The sequence below is a fragment of the Leptidea sinapis genome, chromosome 15 (genome assembly GCF_905404315.1).
Source record: "Leptidea sinapis chromosome 15, ilLepSina1.1, whole genome shotgun sequence".
NCBI lineage: Eukaryota > Metazoa > Arthropoda > Insecta > Lepidoptera > Pieridae > Leptidea > Leptidea sinapis.
Window position 1 is genome coordinate 13516540 of NC_066279.1, and position 21164 is coordinate 13537703.

The window sequence follows — 21164 nt, forward strand, 5'->3', positions numbered from 1 at the left end:
TAAAGTTGAAACGTGTCTCTAATACAAATATGGTAACCAATAATTATTTGTAATGCGTAGTATGAACACAGGTTTAATTATATTATCTTATTTGCATATGTAGGTAGTAGGTACTTACCTACCTTGTATTTTTTTTTCTCAGTTTTTACATACGTAATTTGGCCGTATTGTCATTTCCATAAGGGTGTTCTATTGTTAACTACAAGTTAAAAAGAAATAGATTAAGATTGCGACAATTTTAATTTACTGCGGGCTACAGATCTTCAGTTTTAAGTAGGGCTGCCAGCCGTACTCTAAAATAGAGGAAGCAGGTATTTTATATTCATGGAGGAAAATTATTTAAAATTTAAATTAATGATTTCGTTTTATATAAAATCTCTTTATTTATCCTCTCTGTAATCAGACATGCTCTTGCGACCCTAGACTGTTAACTAAACACTGTTCAGTGAAGACTAGGCAATTGCCACGTGTCGCATCAGCTTATTGCATGAAGCACGTGGATTTGTTTTATATGAAAAATACAATACTATGTATGCTCACACTATTTAAGTAGTTTAGAAATATGTTACTTCCCATCCTGCAGTATACATAATTTATGTCACTTACTTTGACTCAAACTAACTCTTTTGACGGCTGATGACGTATGTAGCTACTGCGTTCTATACATTTTGATCGTTGCCGCGGCATGAATCACGTGTACTTTAAAGCCATTAGACCTTGATAAAATTCAACTAATCAAAAGTTCACGAAATTTAATTAAAAAAAATATGCAAAGTAAGTAAGCATCGATGTAACCGGGGTTCCATCATCATCCATCAACCATCGACATGGGCACTTTCAAAAAAAGCGCGTACACCTTCGTTAAAAGCCGCTCTGTGATTCCTCTGGTGTTGCAAGAGAATGTGGGCGGCGGTGATCACTTAACACCAGGTGACCCGTACGCTCGTTTGTCCTCCTTTTCCATAAAAAAAATCTATTTAGGTACCTGAAGGTAAGATAAAATACAAAGGTGGCATTAACCTTTGAAGTGTTTTCCTACGTAACAAAAACTTAAACATATTCATCAACACCAATCAATTTCCGTTCAATTTAAATTTAAATGAAGGAGATCACTCGAAAATAACTATATTTGAAAGCTGACAAAAGTTGAGCAGGTTATCAACTGTAGATCCTGTAGATAGGCGCTACAACCCGAGAGTTGAATAAAAATATAAGATTTTCGGATCATACTTCATTCGGACGGTTGTCTTACGGCCGTTCCCAATATACTTTCTACAGATAGATATAAATTACCACCTTCTACTGTCAGTAATTAGCTGAAGCTGTCCCAGCTGAACTTATCGGGTAGGTATATTGATACCCGATAAGTCATTTTTTTTTATGGAATAAGAGGACAAACGAGCGTACGGGTCACCTGTTGTTAAGTGATCACCGCCGCCCACAATCTCTTGTAACACCAGAGGAATCACAGGAGCGTTGCCGGCCTTTAAGGAAGGTGTACGCGCTTTTTTTGAAGTTAACCATGTCGTATCGTCCCGGAAACACCGCACAAGGAAGTTCGTTCCACAGCCTAAGCTAACTACTAATAGTTATTATCGCCTTATACCTATTGGGACGCGTGAAATGCAATTTCCATACAAAATTCTATTGCTAGTAAGCTATACGTCGTCCCATTGACAGACAGCGTGTACGGATAAGGTGAGTAACCGGTGAGTAAGCGATAAGTTAATTGGGACAGAAAAGTCAACGATAGTTACGATTTTTATCTCAAGTAAGAGATAGACTGAATATTAGGAACAGCGGTTAGTTGGTTAGCCCTTCGGCGTATCCCGAGAAGCGCGGGTTCGCATCCCGCATCATCCATATATTAATTAAATTTGAAAATGAATCGTAATCAATCAACATCACTATTCCTAATTCATACTAATTATTGAATATTGTTCTTGCTTATTTAGTCTTAAAACGATGATAATTTTTAGCACGCGCTTTTTCCTTGGCTAAAAACACTACCGAGTATCGAACATAAAAAAAATTGCTATTCCGGAATATTTTGGTAAGAAAAATGGGGTTGACTATATCAGCATCTTACTGAATTGTAATCGTTCCTTGATCGGTCGTTTTGATGTTGAATTTCCCGTTCAAATATTCCATCACATACAAATAGACATAGATACCAGGTACGTAAAAGTGGAACTGACTGTTAGAACTTTAGATTATCGTATTGTCATCGGTTCTTGATAAGTGTGCAAAGTTACAATGCAATCCAACATTTTCAAGTGGGTGAAAATCATATTTAAAGATTTGGTTACATACTACTTACTACCTTCATTATGTATATTACGTTCAAGCTAATATAAAGAATGAAAAAAAAATATTTTGACATTACCTACTAACGAAATCTATACAGGATGTCCCAAAGTTATGGGACATGAAGGGAAAGTACCTTAAATATCGAAGATAGGCTATTTTACTGAAAGAAGACTTTATGCTATTTTTAAAAGGTAGTAATTCTGCATTCAAATATTTTCAAAAAATTACTTGCCCCGTCTGGGAATTGAACTGACTTAAATGTAAAAAACAAGCACCCCTACTCTTATGATGCCAATCGAAAGAATAGCCAAGAACTAATAAACTCTTCTTAAGTAACATAGTATTATAAAAGAAAGTAGTCAATTAAGTGGGTATATTTTTTGTAAATTAATTAATTAAATGCTCAAAATGTGATCCCTCTTGTCTTACGGAAATCGCCAATCTTTTAATGAGTCCGCTGCCTGTTGATTTTCTTATCATGTTATGGTGAATCCTCGATATGATATGGCACAATTCTGTTTGTAACTCGCCCACGTTCTCGTATCGCTTTTTATATAGCATATCTTTCACGTATTCCCAAAAGAAGAAATCTAATGGTGTAAGGACCGGGGATCTGGCTGGCCATCTAATCGGTCCATTCGTACCAATCCAAGTAGGAAAACATTCATTTTACGTTGTTCCTTTCTTTTAAAATACTATGTTACTTAAGAAGAGTTATTGGTTTATGGCCATTCTTTCGATTGGCATCATAAAGGTAGGGGTGATTTTTTTTTACATTTCAGTCGGTTCGATTCCCAGACGAGGCAAGTATTTTTTAGAAAATCTTTGAATGCAGAAGTACTAACTTTTAAAATTAACATAAAGTCTTCTTTCAGTAAAATAGCCTATCTTCGATATTTAAGGTACTTTCCCTTCATGTCCCATAACTTTGGGACACCTGTATATATATTCGTTGGTCTCGCTAAAACTCGAGAACGGCTGTACCAATTTGGCTGATTTTGGTCTTGAATTATTTGTGGAAGTCCAGAGAAGGTTTAAAAAGGTGAATAAATATGAAAATGCTAGGAATGAAATAAAAAATAACAATTTCGTTTTTCCTTTGATGAGTCTCCCCCGTCGTTGAGAAATCAAATTGAATGAATAGTTTGTATAAATGAATACCTAATTACAATTTTTATATCTTTTCAACTTTCTCAAATAAAATTTGAAATCAATTTTTTATGAACGATGAATCTTAAGTTTTGTCATAAGGAATAAAGATTTTTACAAGTACTATGAGCTTATTCATGAGTGTACGCGGACAAAGTCGCGGGTATCAGCTAGTGGTATATAAATTGCTAAATATATACATTAATAGTTAATAATGTAGTGGAATATATTGTATATTATAGATTTCGCAAATTGTATCAAGTATTTTATCGAATTTTTAGTGATGAATTGCTACTCATACGAAACGGAAATGTCGATAGAATCGAATACTCGTCGCGGTTTCTCCTCCCTATCTGTCGATACCACAGCCGTAGATACGTAACTTTGAGCCTTTATGCGAGCTGGTAATAAACAATGTGGTTAATTATGTACATTTCAATTAACTATTTTTCCACGTTGGAGTTTTTGTTGTACATGAGTTTGCATTTGGAGCACACTGCGTAAAACACAGGCTGAACTAATAAAAAAATATTTTTTTATTCTGAAAACAGAATGCTTATCTATTATGAAGAAAAAACCGCAGGTAGACAGCATTTTTTTACTTTTTTGTGTGAGGCTGGAACTTGCCCTAAATACATGAGTAAAAACCGAATGTCAATACGGTTTTTACACATGTATTTGGCTTAGTATCTGCTTAGCCGTTATGATACTTACGTAAACAATGAAAATTTATAAATACCTACTACTATTTATTTATTTCTTCTCTTTTTGTAATATTTGTAGACGGTCACTTTTAAGACCTATAAATAAAGGAACCGTGTTGTCTACGGCTGCTGTCAACAGGTCGACTTGGTAGGTACCTACTGGAAATCAGTGTTGGAATTGGGGTGATCCTTATTTCAATTCCAAAAAATGCTGAGTGGATGTCATTTTGTTAACGCCGTATTTTTAAAATTGTTAATTTTACTATATGTAATGTTTTGTGTTGTCATGAATAAATGAATACTTTACTTTATTTAAGCATCGGTTTCTTAAGTACTATCAGTACCTATAATTAGTTCTTGACATTATAAGTTACAAGTTCATGATATATGATTGCTTTTTGCTTAAACGCTTCAAACATATATTTTTTTATACATTCTTGTGATGTTTGATAAAAATATTTAATGTGCACACATTTCACGTCTTCGATTTTATTATATACAAGCGGACCTGACAAACGTTGTCCTGTTCCCACGTTTTAAATTTGAAAAATCGGTCCAGATGTTAGGAGATCACGTAGGAGAATTATATGTCGACTGTATTGAGAATCTTAACCAATCTCAAATTCACTGGAACACCCTATAAAAAATCGATCCAGCCATTTAGGAGGTAGTTCAATGGTGAATCTCAACCATCCTCGAATCGACTCGAACACACGCAGAAAATTTCATTCAAATCGGTCCAGCCGTATAGGAGGAGTTCACTGTCAACACACATGCAGAAGAATTATATATATAAAGATTATGTACATACCTACTGAAAGATTTCAAAATACTTTTCTTGGGTTTTTTTTTCTGCTGCATTTATATTTGCATTCATTCAGAGTTCAGAGAGTCAGAGTCCTCCATCGTGAATTCCACATCTACTTCGAATTCTCTGCTCTATTGTATGTTTTTTCTTTAAGTTCTTGTACAAGGATTTAGCTTTAGCCGTTTACCGTACCCTGTGTGAATATGTGACTTGTTGGTAAATTTCATCTCTCACAACAGTGAGAAACTGTAGAAATACTAATAAGTATTTCCAAGTTTTCATTGGTCTCGTCACAATTCATATACCAAGGGAAATTACTGATTGTACAGAGGATTATGTTCTTTGCATTCGAATGATGATGGCTGTATACAGGATGACTTGTACATGTATTCAATATTCAGTTCATTTCGTTGATTCTTGATGTGCTCATAACAATTCATACACGTAACAAGCTCAAACCCATGGTGTCTGGCAGAATTCTGCTGAGGAAGGGTGAATTTTCTAGTTTAACCGAGAGTCAATTGCCTTATTATGGGGGTTTATAGTATAAACCATCATCATAGGGTAAACCTTATACGCTACGTAACCTGCACAGATTTTTAGGTACTAGCCTTAATCAGCCAGTTTCAAAACCTGTTGTTTTATGGCGAGTACAGGGCCATTGTGTCTCGCTAGGATTGCGGTATCATCAGCTAATGTAGCTGAAGTTACGGTATTTGAGAGAGGGAGGCCAGCTGTGGATATAGTCTAGCATACAGGGCCCAACGCTGACCCCTGAGGTGCACCAGCTTGTATCTAAATAAAATATTTAGTTTTACCTTTCATGACAAAGAGTACCATCTACCTCTCAGGAGCTAAGAATTAAATATTAAAAAAATGCTGTGAGAAAGACAATTTTTAATTTTTCATTGAAGGTCTTTGTGCCACACTTTATCAAAAGCCTGTTCTATGTCTAGGAACACTTCAGGGCATAATGTTTTCTTTCATTGTCGGTTAGATCCAAATCTTTATTAAGGAAAGTCATTTTGCTAGATGTTCAGCAAACCGATGTATTTTTCGTTGAGGTTTTACTACCAATTCTTCAGCACACTTAAAGGATGGTCTGTCAAAACCTTTGGCTATTTTCCACAGCAAATAATTTCCAGAATCTATACCAGTTCGATACCAGTTTGGTGGTGGTTCATGGTTTGAGTGGAAAGTGATGGGGAACAAAAATTTTGTAGCTGGGGGAAAGTTATTAGGAAAATCTTTGGATATCTACCCAAGCTGAAAACCGGAACCTGAAGACGTAGAGAAGCAAAAGAACACATAAGGGAAGAACGGATATTCGATATCCCTATTCCCAATAGTACCAACTTTCATTTAACCATAATATATAGCGAAGAACGGCTTGGTTCCTTAGTGTTGCGTAGAGATGGTTGGAGTTATTCACGTTGAAATGCATAATTGCATTGCGTTGCAAGAAACTCTTTTTGTTGTATATTTTTACCAGTTTACCAGTGGCTCCTTTGCAATAGGATGCCGGCTAGATTATGGGTACGACAAGGCGCCTTTTTCTGCCATGAAGCAGTTATGTATTAGCATAATTGTGTTTCGGTCTGAAGGGCGCCGTAGCTAGTGAAATTACTGAGCAAATGAGATTAAACATTTTATGTCTCCAGGTGACGAGCGCAATAATTGTAGTGCCGCTCAGAACCTACGTGATCGTGATTTATAATTGTAACTGTGTTTAATTTAGGCTGGTAAATTTTGCTCTGTCGCGTTCCCTGCTCGAATCAAGGCGACTTCACTTCACAGCGTTACAGAACAGATCGTGATGACTCAATATCATTCATAAACCGATTAAATAGAGTGCTCAGAGCGCTTACAGAAGTGACTTCAATAGCTGTGCAGCGGGGAATAGGAAGCAATTACCAAAGTAGGACAAGGCTGGTCGGACATTTGCTTGTAACGTTTATTATTCTGTGAGCTGCTGCAAGCGTTCTATTGGCTATTGCGTCTTAAATTATAATAATAACTAGCGTGCCCCCGCTACTTTGCTTGCGTGGATTTCCTTATTACGTGTCAATCTAACCATAGGATTTAATTATATACATACATATTTATTTATGGTGTATGTGGATGCTGCAGCTACTGAACCAATAACTGTTGTATTAATTTACATTTACTTATTTGACTAACTCGTGTAAGACATTGACTATTTGACGTTTGAGTGTGTCTGTTGTATCATTTTGCATTTTACATATTATATTGTAATTTGAAATGATTTGTAAATCGATGTAAATGTAAATCTTGATATAAAAGAGTGGCAATGAGTTTCTTGCTACTTCTTCTCATTAGCTCAACCCTTTACGAAGTAGCGGTAGATTCACTAAAATATTTTTTTTTTGACTTTCATAAGTGTCATTTCCGTGACCTACGTGAATAAACTGATTTTGATTTTGATTTCAAGATTATAAATGCATAGGGTTTTTTTCGACAGGTATTTGTTAAATTTTAACATAATCGGTGCTGGATTCCGGAGATTAGCTGAAACAAGTAGAAACAAAATTAATTATAATTAAAAAAATAAATATTCATGTAGGTCAAAAAATTACACTCAGAAATTTAATTTAATTGTTTACCACGTCTGTGGGAAAGTTGAGCTTTTATGAGTATTCTGGCAATAGCTCTTATAAGCGCTATATAAACATAAATTATTTTAGTGAAAAACTGTTATTTGACATCATATTACCTATTATTTTCTTTGAATAGCGCGAGTGTTACAAATTTAAATAAAACATTTTTATAGAATTAAAACGCGTGTAATTGTAACTGTGTTTATACATTAGGTTTTTGCGTAAAAGTTGCATTTTTATTATTATTTTAGCTAACCCGTAGTTTCAGGGCTTCCCCTGAAAACGTGCCCTGAAAAAAAAATGAGTTTTTCGCGATTTTCAGCAAAACGGTAAGTTTTATCATAAAAGTACCTCAGACAAAAATTAAAGATCATTAAATTATCTATAAAATAAATGTATCAATACTTCTTTTCTTACGAGCCACCGTTTCTGAGATATATAACGATTCAAAAAGTTCATTCACTTTGAGGTTATGTAGCGTTTGCAATCACCTTATATTTAAATAGAACAAGACAGTATCACAATACTCACCTAAAAATCAACAGTCTAAAAGCCCTGACAATAGAATAAAGGTCAACACACTGCTCGCAAACATGGCCGCTGACTTTCGATGGACGGACGTGACGTCACATTACGCATAAAAAACACTATGACGTTACAGAGTTTTGTTTCGCTCGCGTGAGATTGCAAGAAAGAGAAGAGAAGTCTTGCACGAGATGTTCCTGATAAAGTCTGTACGGAAAGAGAACTTTCGTGGCATAAAATGGAATATAATATAATATAATAGTTATTTATGCAACTGTTGTGTAATAAGGGGTATTAAAACACGAATGTGGATAATAGTATCACATGAGTGTTTTAATACCTAATTATCAACAGTTGCATACAAGACTTTATCTACACCCAGAATATGAATCCTCTAAAAGATTCTGATATTGATAGCTTACTGCTAACATTAAAACAGCCAGTCCTAATAGTAACCTAATATCATCCATTACTGATTATATACAAATAAACTAAGTATCAATGAAATAATTATTTATTTTAGTTGTAATTTACATTTCGTATAGTGCACTAATTTAAATTCACTTGAATATTATGTTCTTTTGTTGCGTTTAAATTGAATCGCTCACTTTTTGTAAGCAAAACAATACAAATATCGAAGAAAAATCGCAGGCATTCGAATAACCTACTTTTTTTTACAGCGCTCGACGTTCTGGTAGTGTGAAACACGCGTAAACAAAAATGTTCTTTTTTTGAAATTCATACAGATGCGTGGTGCATCGAGTAATAAGAATGTGGCTGTCTGTTATGGAATATGAAAACATTATAATCTAAAATAATTTACAAGTATCAAGATGTCATAGTCGTAATATTGTGTTGTCAACATTACAAATGTGGTAATTAAATGAAGCTAATTTCAAATCTTATTTCGGTTTTTTTTCGCTTAGACTAAAATGAAAAGTATTTTTCTTTTCTCAAAATTGATTCTTTTACGGCCGTTTTCAATAACGTATCTAGTATCTATTCTTAGTTTAACTTACTAGTGGTAGACAAATCTGTCCTTTTACGCTTACTTACATTTAAATAATCTATCGACATAAAAAAAATATAGCATAAAATTAAGCACTGGACAACACTGGTTATTACACGGTGACAGCAATGTATCCGTAACTAGAGATACGTTATTGAAAACGGCCGTTAACCAGTGATCCGGTAGTGTTAGGCACTCTGATAGTGAAGAAGCGGCGCAAGAAATTCTGTTTTCCTTTTTGGGATTTGTTCACAAAGGGATAACCTTTGTGAACCCTGTTATTATGACCCGTCTGTCCGTCCATCTGTCAGCGGACTGTATCTCATAAACCGCAATATCTAGACATCCGTAATTTTGCAGAGCGTGTTTAATTAGTATTACCACTATAAAAACAAAAGTAAAATTTAAAAGACAAAATAATGTTAAAAATTTCATGTAAATACTAAGTACCTACTTATTTATTAAGTATTAAAAAGTGTTTTATTTCTACTATCGACAAAATTGAATGGTGACCCACCGTCATGTGAAATAAACAAGTCCTCTTTATGTTTATATTTAAACATAAAGAACATATATTAATAGTACAAATTAATGTGCGCATAATTTGTTATGTTTTTAAAATGATCCTCACTTCGAGGATAATAACAAAATAAATTATATATAAGCATATTATATATGACATACATGCCCAACAAACGAATAATTAACTCGACTTTAAAACCGAGTAGTAGGCATATTAATGCCAGGTGAAAGTATAGGTACTGTAAGCTTGGAGGTGCTCCAGATGCATCCGTTCGAAATTCTGCCTATTTCTTCCATATTATGTTAAAATATAGATAAACGTATTCAGTTAAGCACATTAATTTAATAACACGGTAACGTTAACAAAAGAAGCAACTGTAATACCTACAACAAATTGCATTAAAATGGCGTGACGCAATTGCGTACACGTTGTATCGTGCTGTGACGTCACTTCCGTTTCACAATATTACTTGATAGGTACCGCTTATACAAGCAGCAGTAGCTATTTTATAAATCTAATATATAAAATTCTCGTGTCATGGTGTTAAACTTTGAAATCCTCCGAAACGGCTTGACCGATTCTCATGAAATTTTGAGTGCATATTGGGTAGGTCTGAGAATCGGACAACATCTATTTTTCATCCCCCTAAATGTTAAGGTCCACACGTTGCTGGGCGTATAAATTACCATCAGCAGAACGTCCTGCTCGTCTCGTCCCTTATTATGATACTATTTCAGAGTAATATTTTACAAAACATAATATATAAAAAAAATATAAATTATAAAGTTATCTTTCTTATCTGGTAGTAGTACCTGCCCAGGTGTCAAAGGGCGAGCTCCACAATCACGCAGGTGTTCAAAGAACATGAGACACTACTGAGAACCTAAGGTTTCATCTATGTGAAAATAAGTTGCGTAATTTAAAAAAGCGGCCAAGTGCGGGTCGGACTCGCCCATGAAGGGTTCCGTAGCAGCAAGTAATATTTAAATACAAAAGTTATATAGAAATGAAAATTATATTAAATTATTTAAATGGAAAAGGCAAAAAATCTTTGCTCAAAATCATACAGTGCAAATGAGCTCTCACCATACGTATTAAAAAAAACTACTTACTAGATCTCGTTCAAACGTATTTTCGGTGGAAGTTTTTTTAGTTTTATCATTCGCTTATTTTGGAAGATACAGGCGGGGGGACACTTTTTACCATTTTGGAAGTGTCTCTCGCGCAAACTATTCAGATTAGAAAAAAATTATATTAGAAACCTCAATGTCATTTGAGTTTCAGTTCACAGAATACGTCTACTTACCAAGTTTCAACAGTATAGTTCTTATAGTTTAAGAAACTTATAGACGTACGGACAGACAGGCATGACGAATCAGTAAGGGTACCGTAGCAAATGCAGAAGACGGAACCCTAAAAATTATTCTAGTAAGGAAGCTCATTCAACAATTCGGTTGTCAAAAATCTGGATTTAGCACGATTCATCAGAAATACGATGATTCGTCGGCTAATTGTTACGTTAGTCATCGTGAACAGAATTAGTTACTCATCAAAAGTGTAGTTATCACAACTTTTATAAGGTACCGAAATTAATAAAATAACACCACAGTACCCAGTAGGTAGTGATTGTTTACGAGATTTTGATGCAATTTTCATTATCAGTGGCCCGCACTTAATATTTTTTTTTAATTTCCCGCTAAGAAAATTGAAAATTTTCATGTGCGTCTGTGTGTATGTGTCTGTGTGTAAGCATCTTATAACATTTGAACAGCTCAACCGATTTCTCTCTGGATTCTGTTTCTCTTCCGTTAGATTTTCAAAGAATGAGCTTCCTCGTGCGGTGTTGCCGGGATCATACCTTCAAAAAAAGCACGTACACCTTTCTAAAAGATCGGAAACGCTCCTGTGATTCCTCTGGTCTTGCAAGAGAATGTCGGCGGCGGTGATCACATAACATCAAATTGATCCGTACGCTCGTTGCAAATCAAATCAAAATCACATCATTCATGTAGTTCAAGGAAACGACATTTGTGAATGTCAAAAGTTTTATTTTTTTTGACATTTACCAACTTTGGGATAGGTTGAGTTTTAATTAGAAGTGGCAAGAAACTCATTGGCACTCTTTTAAATCAACATATATACATTTTTATTTTCATTACATTTATTATTTTTAATCAATTACCTAAATTGTAAAAAGTCTCGATAGTTTTATTGAAAAAAAAAAAAATATAACTTTTCGTGCAATGGGTTATGGCCATGTTGTAGAATGATTTTTGTTGAAAATTACCTCCTTTTTATCTCTGATATGTTTGATCTTGCCACAAACTAGGCATAGCCTGTACTATGGGTAACAAGACAACGATATATTTAAAACAATATACTTACTTAAACATACATAATATAAACATCCATGACTCGGAAACAAACATCTATATTCATCATATAAATGTTCGCACTTACCGGGATTCGAACCCGGGACCTCTAGCGTAGTAGACAGGGTCACTAACCACTGACTACCTATATGGTCGTCTATACAGGGCGTCCCAAAGTTATGGGACTTTGAAGGGAAAGTACCAACAAACTAGGGGTGTTTTTTTTTACATTGAAGTCGGTTCGATTCCCAGACGCTGCAAGTAATGTTTAGAAAATCTTTGCAGAATTACTAACTTTTAAAAATAACATAAAGGCTTCTTTCAGTGAAATACCCTATCTACGATATTTAGCGTATTTTCCCTTGATGTCCCATAACTTTGGGACGCCCTCTATATGTAAAGTGATGTAACAAAAATACTATACTCCACTTCCAAAAAATTGTTATCGGCACACGTGTCGATTGTTATCGGTCTTGAATACGTTTACTGATTTACAAGTAGAATTGGACATCTTGATTCTTGAAATTTGTGCATACTACGTAGAAATATTCCGTTTTTCGCAGCTACACCTTCACACGACACGCCACAAATTAGGATATCATCCCCGCCATCTGGATGTGTGGCGGTCCTCCACAGTGCGGTTTACAAGGAGCTTTCTTCCTCGTACTACTAAGCTGTGGAATGAGCTTCCTTGTGCGGTTTTACCGGGACGATACGACATGGGTACCTTCAAAAAAAGCGCGTACACCTTCCTTAAAGGCCGGCAATGCTCTTGTGATTCCTCTGGTGTTGCAAGAGAATGTGGGCGGCGGTGATCACTTAACACCTGGTGACCCGTACGCTCGTTTGTCCTCCTTTCCATAAAAAAACCAGCTAAAATCACGCTGACAAACGTTAAAGAACACTTGAGCGGTCGAATCAAATTGAGAACATCTAGTTGTTTTTTTTTAAATCGGCTATAAATAATCTTGCAACGACTATTAATTGATGTGACCTTTACCATATTATCTAATCGACAGTATTACATTGTATTTTATGGATATTATTTTTTAATGAGCAATTATTATGTAAGATAGTGTGGAGCTTTAGAAATAGGTGACCTACATAAGAAATGTTACTGAGTTATCTGTTTTTAATACGCTTTCATTAGCTTCATACGTAAACAGTTTGTTATTTTTAAAGTGATATCCTCACTTCTGGGATCACTCTTACCAACTGAGCCAACCGTTCGAGTGACACATGTTTCGTAAATCTTGGTATGTCTTGTTCAACTCTCAGGTTGTGGCTCCACAACAGTTGTCGTCATGCGTCAACTGAGACGTAAGATGGAATAATAACTCGTGTGCTAGATTCGGCTGCGTTCGTATGTTGCTTTGCACAGGATGCCGGCTAGATTATGGGTAGGTACCACAACGGTGCCTATTTCTGCCTTGAAGCAGTGATATGTAAACATTATTGTGATTCGGTCTGAAGGGCGCGGTAGCTAGTGAAATTACTGGGCAAATGAGACTTGACATCTTATGTCTCAAGGTGACGAACGCAGTTGTATTGCCGCTCAGAATTTTTGATTTTTTATTTTATTCAAGAATCTAGAGCGGCACTGCATTGTACCGGGCAGTGCGTATTAACTATCAGCTTAACGTCCTGTTCGTCTCGTCCCTTGTTATCATAAAAAAATGTTAGCCTTCCATAGGCCTGTACTATTCTACGAGTTACGGAACGCTTTATCAGCACGCAATAGGTATAAAAACAACGATAATGCCTTTGGTGTTCTATAAATAGTTTCGAGTTAGACGGCCTGATATGACAGCGTTCGGGGAACTTTTATACAAGCAAATATAACATTATCATATTGTGTATGCGTATGGTGTGTTCCTCCGCTGTGCGCTTCTCAAGGAAATCACTCCTCACGTTGCGCGGGTGTTTCTAGAACAATAAGGCCGGCTACACTCCTGCGATTTATATATTATAATAATAATATTATTATTAATAAAAAACATCGAAAAAATCTAAACATGTATATCACTTGCAGATGAAATCAAACAAATGTGGCACCAATAAACTGTCGGTATTATACCCATCATAATTTCGTCAACAGGTGTAATACCAAAATCTTTGAAATCTTTGAAACTTTTAGATCATGACGAAAATACATATATTTTCTAAAAAAAATCAATAATTATAGATACTTGCTCTATTGTCCGCCGTTTTATGAACCCAACTTCTTTGACAATCCAAGACGAAAATCATACCAATCATCATTCATTAACACACAACTCATCAACACTACATCTTCATACGCAAAGCACTTGAACCAAATTACTTGGCATTTGCCCGTACTTAAGGTCATTGCCGACCTAAAGTCGAGAACAAAAATCTTCTGAAATAATAATATTTAAAATGCTTTTAACTTTGAACACGTTTCCTATCTTGGATGCAGCACCTTACAAACTATGTAATTTGTTTTGTTAATTATAGCCATTGTAAAATACTCTTTTGAGTGAAAAGATTGGCCGTTGAGTTTCTTGTATGTTCTTCTCACGAGCTCTACTTTCCCGAACATATGGTAAATTCAGTAAAAAGAAATATTTATAGTGACGGTTCAAAAGCTCTTAGTTTTAAGCCAAGTTGAATATAGTTTATTTGACTAGTTATTTTATTAATTTTACTTTTATTTGATTAATTTATATAGTTTTTTTTTTGTGATTATTTAATTCCATATCATATTAGCTCTTTACGCCTAAAACACAGCATTATCTAGTTCAGGCACAGTGTTCACTAGCTTTCAAGCAAGAATTTTGTATTATTATTTTGTAATTTGATACTTAAATTATTAATAAATAAATTGAAATTGATTCGTTACTCGAAGGTTGTAGCGCGCCTATTTCGAATCCATAGACTTAATGTTCTCTCATAGACTAGCAAAGCATGCGAGATAGAAGTCAAAGTCAAATTAACTTATTCGATTTGGCTTACACTAAGCGCTTTTGAATCGTGACTAAAAATATTTTTACTATTACTGAATTTATCAAATGTTCGGGAAAGTAGAGCCTGTGAGAAGAACATACAAGAAACTCAACGGCCAATCTTTTCACTCAATAGAGTATTTTACAATGGCTGATATTAACAAAACAAATTACATAGTTTTTAAGGCGACAATAAATGCCAGCGACCTTGGGCGATATGAGTTCACGGCTGCCGGCCCGCCATCTATGTAACAAAGCCAATATTTTCAAACATTTACATGTTTACAATCCTCGTTATTCACTACTAATCTGAATAAATTAACCTACACAAAAAAGTACAAGCTATAAGAATAACTTTTCTGAGAGAAGTACCAAAAAAATGCGTCACGCCATACCAAAAAACTTGTTTAACATCAAAGAAAAGTGGTAGTTCAAAAAGGCTCGGCAGTGTTAACTATAACCAACAGCAAGCATTAGCAACCTACAAATAAGACTAAAGGATATGTGAAACAGGATTAAGTAGTGTCCATAGCTCGAAATGCTATACTTTCAACATAAAACTTGTCTAAAAACACCATGTTTGCGTTTTTTCTGCTTACTCTTCGCCTTAAGGTGCTGCATTCAAGATAGGATTCGAAACAGCAAGATAGAAAAGGAAAGCGAATCTATTGTTACTGTAACCCATCTTGACTGCTTGGTATTAACTTTATACCTACGCTATACGAGTAGTACATTCTAGGTCTATGGAATATGGATGCATCATTGGTACACGTGTAGCATTGTTTGTGACTCAGCTGAACCCCTCATATGACCGGCTGACCGCATGTTGTTGATTGATGACGAGACTCTTATCGGTTCTGTTTTCGGAGATATTATTTTTTATTTTCATATTGATAATATACCTTTTAATGTATTTGTTTAAATATATAACTGCTCGCATAATCGCTCATGCTCACACACACTTGCAAGGGAGAATGATAGCTTAAGAGTTACCTTAGGGAGTAGGAGTTGGCTGTTTTTTTTTGTTATGGAAAAGGAAGACTAACGAGCGCACGGGTCACCTGGTGTTAAGTGATCACCGCCGCCCGCATTCTCTTGCAACACCAGAGGAATCACAGGAGGGCCGGCCGGCCTTTAAGGAAGGAGTATGCGCTTTTTTTACGAAATAATTCTTGATGTTATGTAATATTATTGACAAATTAATAAAACACATTATTTTATTTATTATATACAGAACAACGTCTTTCGTGTCAACTAGTTTAATTATATTTATTTAGTCATAATACCTTTAATTATTTACAATGGATGCGTATACTGCACTCGCTATACTAGAGTTTTTTTTTAATCAATTCACATAACACTTCTCCTTACGGTTCCGTAGCCAAATGGCAAAAAACGTCTGTCTGTCCAGCCACTTTTTTCTGAAACTATGAGAACTATACTGTTGAACCTTGGTAAGTAGATGTATTCTGTGAACTGTATTAAGATTTTCACGCAAAAAAAAACAATAAATTTTAGGAGTTCCCCATACTTAGAACAGAAACTCAAAACATATAATTTTCTTGAGAAAATTAACAAAGCTTTGTCATATTTAAATAGTATTGGTGTACAATTAATAAATTTTCGAACAATTTTTATCTAGATTGAATGATTAGCATGGCTTTAACTGTAAAAGTTAGGGGTATTTTGGTGATTTTCCGCACTGTCTATAAAAAATTTAAATGTTTAAAAAAAAATCTCCTCATATTCTGTAGATATATAACTATTTTTTGTAAAAATAGATGCTTTATATAAACCGTCAAGAAATGATTTCAACAGTAAGTAAATAATTGAAACTTATGAAATTTTCTATCAAACAAATTATTATATTTAGGAAACAAAATTTTAATCATCCTTTCTTGGTCGAATTAAACGTCTCGAAGTAAGTGTCAGCAGCCCAGCGAACTCTGTAAGAAAAAAGATCACTCGATTGTATGAAACGTGCAGTCGTTGACAGATTGACAGATGACGGCTATAATCTTGTAAAAAGAGAAATCCACTACGTTTTATACAACTTTTCGCTTTCAAACTCAGTCGGATTATATTTCGTGGCCAATCGCGTTACTGTAATTACTACTATTTCAAACTTATGTCAAATATCCCGCCTCTTATTATGTAGTAATATCCGGACGACCGAGCCTTGCTCGGATTTTTAAGAATGTACAAAACTTGAACAAAAAAAAACTAATAGGACATCTGGATTCGAACCGGGGTCTTCTGCTTTCCGGATCACCCAATGTCCCATCTGAGCTATAATATGTAGTGGCGAAATTTACCTTTGTATTCTAATGTTATTGTAGCTGTTTCTCATTCAAACATGGATAAAACCATTTTTTTTAAATTGAAACCTATCTAGATCGATTTATCACCCCCGAAATCCCCTGCATACTTAATTTTATGAAAATCGTTGGAGCCGTTTCCGAGATTCAGATTATATATATATATACAAGAATTGCTCGTTTAAAGATATAAGATATTTTCGTCCGCTTTGGGTGTCAGTGCCTACGCTAGCAAGTGGCTACTAGATTTCTTACAGGTTGATCCAAAATTATATTATGGAAAATTTATTGATTAAGGTGAATTATGAATTTTATTTTTTAATATTTTTTTATGATTGCGATTAAGTAGTACTACGTGTGTGTGTGTGTGTGTGTGTGTGTGTGTGTGTGTATATATATCACTCGGGGAGACTGCTATTTCAAAACAAATTGTAACTAAGGTATTATCTGCTTCTCTCTCTTCCCTTTATAAACAATGTACTATTTAAGTGACACTCAAGAATAAAACACTGCCATTAAATTATCTTTGTTTACTATACGCGAATGAGTTGAAGTAATTATATCGATAAACAACGGAGCGATGGGCGCGTCACTATTCCAATTTTAGCTCGATGTCGAGGACCTCAGGGGTCTACAACCTTTCTTTTACCCCTTTTTGCCCTGAACGAAACAGGAATGCCCTTTGGACCTAAAAATAATTCAACTGTATCGGTGTGCCGTTTTAATTGCGTTGTTGTTTGCTATTTATACGGGTGTGTATCTACTGTAGAGTTGTGGGTTGTTAGCGATTTTCATTTTCTTGTGTGCGGTACTTTTAACATTTTAGATTTTCGTACTTGAAGGGTAAAAGGGAAGTCTGGTGTTACAAAAGAGTATGGACTGCGGAGATCACATATCATCCGAATCTATGATTTTCCATCCAAACCAATATAATGGCGATTATTGTTTATGAAAGAGGAGGACAAACGAGCACACGGGTCACCTGATGGTAAGTGATCACCGCAGCCTATACTTTTACCAGTGGGAGGCTCCTTTGTACCGGATGCCTAGTGCAATTACTGGGCAAATGAGACATCTTATGTCTCAAGGTGACGAGCGCAATAATTATAGTGCCGCTCAGAGTTTTTGGGTTTTTCAAGAATAGTGAGGGGCACTGCATTTTAATGGGCAGGACGTATAAATTACCATCAGCTGAACGTCCTGCTCGTCTCGTTCCTTACTGCCATAAAAAAAATCTTCAGATTTCTCCTTCTTGGTCGTATCAATTATGGCTGATGATGGTGGTTGGTGATTATGATTTGCGCTGCTATTCTCGTAGTTTTCAGAACCGTAATTCCGATCCGATTCACGTTTTGATCTAGATTGGTACTCTCCTATCATTTCCCTATACCGTTTATTAAACTATTGCTGGATTGGAACTGCGCGTCAACGACTAGCTCGCTCGAAGTTACCAATGTTTTTCAACCAAATATAAAAAATCTACAACTATTAAATGGTTATCCATGCTCTATTGCATTTTAATACTAGCCGATCCCGCCCGCTTCGCTGGGCGAATTTTAAAAGGAAGAAACGTTGGAATTCGAAAAATAAGTAGCCGTAAACCATTAAAGATAAATTTCGCATCGAATGGAGGTAGTTTAGGTTTTGAGATCTCAAACGATGTACGTTTTCGACGAAACTTCGGAACGAATCGAATCGTAGTAGGAAACACGAAAATCTTCATATTCCATTGAATAATAGTACCTACACCTACAGAAAGGTTTTGATGTCCATAGGGAAGAAATACTCTTCGATTATAAACGCTCATATTATTAGACGAAGTAGCAGGAAGAAACTTGTGTTGTTTATAGGCTAGGCTTACCATACTTAGCAGGTTTTTGTCGCATTTGATTCCGTTTTTTGTTAGCTAATTGTCAAGAGTGTGGTTGAATTAAGTTTTTGTCAGTGTGTCGATATATTTACACATCACTAGCTCCGTGGTACATTGACCACAGGGTCCCTAACCTCTGCCTTTAAACTGCTTTTTTACTCTGTAATTGAACACTCATGCGTGCCGGATGGTTTTGTTTCTTTGTTGCTGGGGGGCTGTTATTACGACTTCGAAGCACGGTCGAGTAAAAATTCATCCTTCTTTACCTGCTTGAACTAAATCATAGCTATTAGAGTTTGAGCAAGTTCCTCTTCAAGTTCTCGGTATGATAATGGCCTTATCAACTGTTCCTTTAGAATAGATAAAAGTTTTCTAATGCGATAATTCTTTTAAATTGTACTTTTCGTTATAAATTCACAAACAAACGTTATAAGTGACAAACGAGCCTACGGGCAGCTTGATGTTAATCGAACATCAACGCCCACATTCTCTTGTAAGACCGGGAATAACAGGAGCGTTGCCGGCCTTTTAGAAAGGTATACGCGCTATTTTTGTACCCATTTCGTATCGTCCTGGAAACACCGCACGAGGAAGCTCATTCCACACCTTAGTTGTACGTGGTAGAAAGTTCCTTCGCGTTTAAATTAATTTAGTTTAAGGCGACACTAAATACCAGCGACCTTGAGCGATATGAGTTCACGGCTGCCGGCCCGCCATCTATGTAATAAAGCCAATATTTTCAAAATTCTTGGGTGGAAAACAGTTTATATGCTTACAATCCTCGTTATTCACTACTAATCTGAATAAATGAACCTACACAAAAAAGTACAAGCTACATATAAGAATTACTTTTCTGAGAGAAGTACCAAAAAAATGCGTCACGCCATGCCAAAAAACTTGTTTAACTTCAAAGAAAAGTGGTAGTTCAAAAAGGCTCGGCAGTGTTAACTATAACCAACAGCAAGCATTAGCACAATCCTACAAATAAGACTTAAGGATATGTGTAACAGGATTTAGTAGTGTTCATAGCTCCAAATGCTATATTTTCACCACAAAACTTGTCTAAAAATACCATGTTTGCGTGTTTTCTTCTTACTCTTCGCCTTAAGTTATCACTTCTGTCGGGCGTCCCGAGACGTACACGTTTTTTCTTGCAAATGCAAAGAGACCTTGTATACAAATGTTAATATTGACACACTTACACAAATTATCTTGCCACAAACTAGGCATAGCCTGTACTATGGGGACAAGACAATCATATATTTAATACAATATATAATCCATGACTGGGAAACAAACATCAATATTCATCATATAAATGCTTGCACCTACCGGGATTCGAAACCGGGACCTCTAGCTCAGTGGGCAGGGTCACTTACCACTGGGCTATATGGGTCGTCAAAACAGTCCGACCAGAATATTTCCTTCCCATGCAGTTTCCTAAATTTCTTTACTATAGAAATTGACGAGAACAAAACCCTGATTTTTGAGTTTTTTTTGACGCGATTCTCAGTCAGAGCTGAAGTTGACGCTATCGCCTGATCATCGTCAAGCTGAAATTGGCAAATTTCTCTTAATGTACTTTTGGGAATGGGATTATTTAACTCCCAATTCGGCCCCGTAGTATTTTAGGCGAATAACCTTCGTACTGGAGTGATTTGGCAATGTTTCATAAATTATATTGAAATACCGGTGCAATGTACGATTTGTGCGTTATTATTGTTCGTTCAAATAAGTTCATTCACTCTTCATTCATCTTTAATTGTCTTGCAAGGGATCGTTGATTCGATTGCCAATCAAATAAATACGAAATACAAGACTGGTTGATCTTTTCATCAAAAACTCTATATTATAACGATATTAATTATATGTGTTTGTTTAATATGTCCATGGATCAAATAAAATTCATCATTACATATAAATTTATTTGCACAATGATTTACCAGCCGAACATATATAAATAGTAAGTTAGTTGTCCTTAGTACCAGTCTG

General features: G+C 35.4%; 2 protein-coding genes across 2 annotated transcripts in view; one reads left to right on the plus strand and one right to left on the minus strand.

Annotated features, from left to right (window-relative positions):
• Positions 1-21164, minus strand: part of LOC126968314 (uncharacterized) — a 512088-nt gene that overhangs the window by 252500 nt on the left and 238424 nt on the right. The gene's annotated exons all lie outside the window — the stretch shown is intronic.
• Positions 1-21164, plus strand: part of LOC126968302 (uncharacterized) — a 62838-nt gene that overhangs the window by 683 nt on the left and 40991 nt on the right. The gene's annotated exons all lie outside the window — the stretch shown is intronic.